The following is a 3896-nucleotide window of genomic DNA, read 5'->3' as shown; positions in this document are numbered from 1 at the left end:
TGGGTTTCCTCCGGGCACTCCGGTTTCCTCCCACGTTCCAAAGACATGCATTACAGGTGGATTGGCCGGTCCAAATTGTCCCTAGTTGTGAATGAGCGAGTGAATTGTCTGTCCCTGTGTGCCCTGCGATAGGCTGGCAACCAGTTCAGGGTGTCCCCTGCCCACTGCCCGGAGATGGCTGGGATAGGCTCCAGCACCCCCGCGACCCTACTGAGGATAAGCGGTACGGCTGATGAGATGAGATTACACACTGTTATGGTACGTTATGTATTACACAAGTTTTCTCTTTTTTCTCCTTGTCTTTTTATCATCTCTCTTGCTTTCTTTCTTGCTCACACTTACTTCCTCAATTTCTCTACCTTTTTTCTCTCAATCTCTTTTTTTTCTCGTGTCTCTCTCAGCTGTTTATTTCTCACTCTTCCTCAGTCTCTTTCTGTCTTTTTTTTCACTTTCTCTTTACATCCCCTCATCTTTTTTTCAATCTCACTCTTTCTTTTCTTTCTCCTTTTCGCTCCCTTCCCTTTTTTTACTCCTGCTTTTTCTTTCACATTATTTTCCTTTTTTTTCCTTGTTGCTCAATTCCCTTCAAATCCCTTTAAACTTTGGTAATGTCATCACAATATTTTCAATGATATCTGATATTTTAGGGATACAGTAAACTATGAGATCTCTCTGCGCAGTGTGGTAGACAATGCCGGCTTGCAGAGCCATCGGTATCATAAGGGACTCTTCCCACCCTGGACACCACCTCTGACCTATCTGATAGATGCTACAAGTCACTCAATACAGGAAAAACAGGCTCAGAGACAGCTTCTTCCCCAGGGCCACCACCACCCTAAACAAGCGCACAAAACTGTAAAAACATGTTTTGTGACTCGGTTGGGTTTTTGGTTGCTGCATCAATGTTACGCTGCACTATTATTTTTCATTGCGCTATTATGATCACTTAAGCCAGTCTCTAAGTGCTTTGTTGTATTTTTCCTCTCTTTATCCTGGCGGTATTTTATTGTTTTTCTCTTTCGAAGTCTTTATATGACATGTTTTTACCCTGGAGTGCCACTTCTAATCTCATTTCATACTATGTTTCACAATGTTGATTTTAATGACAAAGACAATTCAGGTCCATCCATCCTACTGTGGATAAGCACCGCTTATCCACAGTAGGGTCACAGGGATGCTGGAGCCCACGCCAGCAATCATTGGGCAGTGGGCAGGGGACACCCTGAACTGCTTGCCAGCCAATCGCAGGGCACACGAGGACACACAACTCACTCGCTGATTCGCACCTAGGGACAATTTGGACCGGCCAATTCACCTGACATGCATGTTTCCGGAATGTGGGAGAAACCGGAGTGGCCGGAGGAAACCCACGCAAGCCACGGGGAGAACGTGCAAACTCCGCACAGGAGGTTCGATCTCATGACCTCAGAACTGTGCCGCACACGCTCTAACCACTGCGTTGCCATGCTGCCCACAATTCAGTTCGATTCCTTTTTTTTAAAGTTACTGTAAAGTGTAACTAGGTTCATGAGTCATACTTGATCTCAATTATGAGGGAACCAGGAAGAAAGGTGAGAAATTTTCTTAACTGACATGAGTTAATTATTTTCTACACCTTCTACACTACTCCTACCTACCTACTACTACCGTTCAAAAGAACTTAAAAAAAAAGTCACTATCTAGCTGCTAGCACATACTTTGTGAAAAACGTCTATTTGGAGGCTGACTCCCTATTGGTGTGTGAGTGAGTGTGTGAATGGGTAAGTGTGAAGCACATTGTAAAGCACTTTGGGAAGTCTTCATTGACTTGAAAAGCGCTATAGAAATGCAGTCCACTTAGCATCTTGATTATCCTCAAAACGTTTGGAGGCTGACTCCCTATTGGTGTGTGTGCGTGAATGGGTAAGTGTGAAGCACATTGTAAAGCGCTTTGGGAAGTCTTCATTGACTCGAAAAGCGCTATAGAAATGCAGACCATGAAACACGGCAACAATCTTAAGCACTTCAAGCCTTTTCCTGAGCGTGAAACTGGTAGTTGTCGATTCGCCTGCGTGCAGAGGCCCCTAATGCCACACACAGAATTGCGAGGCCTCCCCGCTTCAACACGACATACGTTTCCAAGTCGAAAATGGGATTCCTTCATGTATTTCTTATCATCTCCATCCCTCCATTATGCCGGATTCTATGTGCGCGCTTCCCCTCCTCCTCTCCCTGGCATTAAGTTCAGACTTGACACTGATGTTGACTCACTTTGTCACCCCTCGGTGGCCCTCTACCTCCCTTGCTTTCCTCTCTCTCTCTCTCTCTCTCTCTCTCTCTCTATCGCTCTGAGGACAAGTGCGCCCGCAGACGCGTTTCTCTCCAGAGCGCCCCCCCCACCACCAAACAAGCCAGCTCTCTTTCTCTCCATCGCTCCCTCCATCTCTCTCCTCCGCGCTCGCCTTTATGTGGTATTGTCAACAAAGCTGAAGAAGCGACCGAAGGGGGTACACGGGACGCCCCCCCTGGCATCGACGCACCTGTAAGTTGAAAACTTGACTTACTTTGTTGCTTTCGATACGGCCGACCCCTCCGGATGCGTTCGGGTACGGTACGATCGCTGACCTTTAACCTAGGGACGGATCGTTTCGATTGTAGTATCGAGAGCGCCAAATTGTCTTTGGAATTTAAATACAAACACACGTTCTAGATCTATTTTGGTGTAGAGTCATGTCTCGCTATGAGGCGGTTTCGTTACCTTACGGCTTTGTGTTCTGCATTCTGATTGGCTAAACAGTCTCCCTGCTTTTTATGACCCTGACAGTGCATTTGTATCTTTAAAAAAAAAACAATGAAAAAACCTTTGTAAGGTACTTAACCTGTAAGGCTTTAACCTGCAAATAGGGTTTGTTCTTTGGTTTTGGTATATAAGAGTAATAATAATAATAATAATAATTAATAAAATATAATAAAGTATTTAACCTTTTGTCCGTGGGTGAGTTGTTAAAAGACCCCCAAATCCCCTCTATTATGTTCGTGCGTGTACTGTGTTATGATCTCCGGTCTTATTGAATGCTCACGATGACACGCAAACCTACCCGATTGCGTGTTTTTTGGTAGAACGTGAATAAAAAGTGACAAATGAACATGCCAAAGTGAAAGAAATACATTGAATCGGGGTCATTTTTGACTCCAAACGGGGAAGAGAGTATGTACTAGTGGGTCGGTATGACTTTTCCTCGATTGGTCCCAAAAGTCGAAAAAAACGAAATGTTGTTTTGATTCAAATTTCCATGTTTGAAGTACAAAGATGGTTCTTAAAACGAGGACCACAAGAGGGTTAATCGTATAACAATTGTACGAAAATTGTGATGCCTATCGCTAATTCTTTATGGAATATAACCTCCCTAAATGATTTGAAAACATTCAGTGCGATCGACAGTTATGAAGGACGAACCTACAATGTCCATATCGATACACTGGCAGCTAATGAGTCGTTTATTCTTTCGGAACGGGAGAACATGGAGTGCCATCGACGGCTATTTCCGCGTCTACTTTTACACGTATACTTTGACGCACTTACGGCGAAGCGAAGAGCGAGAAGCATAATAAATGCCGTGGCTCTCAGAGTGGCTTCTAATGTACTTTGTCTCCCGAAGGTATACCAGCATTCCAATGTATAACACACACACACGCCGCCACGGCCGGCATGTAACCAACTCCGATTCCGTCTGTCATCATGAGGCTAATTCGCCACAATGCCGGCCATGTGTGAACTCATGCGATATGAAGAACGGGGGACCTTCCCCTCCTTCTTTTCCTCCTCCTTTTTACCCCCTTCCCATAGGAGGAAGAGGTGGAGGATCCGAGGAGGACGCCAGGAGCCCGAAGTGACAGTAAACAGGGGAAAGCACGCC

The 3896-nt window shown here is 45.1% G+C and overlaps 1 protein-coding gene across 1 annotated transcript in view; it reads left to right on the top strand.

Moving 5' to 3' along the window:
• The first annotated feature begins 2379 nt into the window (after nucleotides 1-2379).
• pax10 (paired box 10) overlaps nucleotides 2380-3896 on the top strand; it is a 28765-nt gene continuing 27248 nt past the window's right edge. The window contains exons 1-2 of the mRNA XM_088322932.1: nucleotides 2380-2521; nucleotides 3827-3896. The exon at nucleotides 3827-3896 is cut by the window's right edge and continues 158 nt beyond it. The gene's annotated coding sequence lies outside the window, so the exon portion shown is untranslated. The remainder of the gene's footprint in view (nucleotides 2522-3826) is intronic.

The sequence above is a fragment of the Urocampus carinirostris genome, chromosome 19 (assembly GCF_059441175.1).
Source record: "Urocampus carinirostris isolate Australia breed hairy pipefish chromosome 19, RoL_Ucar_1.0, whole genome shotgun sequence".
In the NCBI taxonomy this organism is placed as follows: Eukaryota; Metazoa; Chordata; class Actinopteri; order Syngnathiformes; family Syngnathidae; genus Urocampus; species Urocampus carinirostris.
Note: the sequence above shows the minus strand (reverse complement) of the source record. Positions and strands in the feature narration are given on the sequence as shown.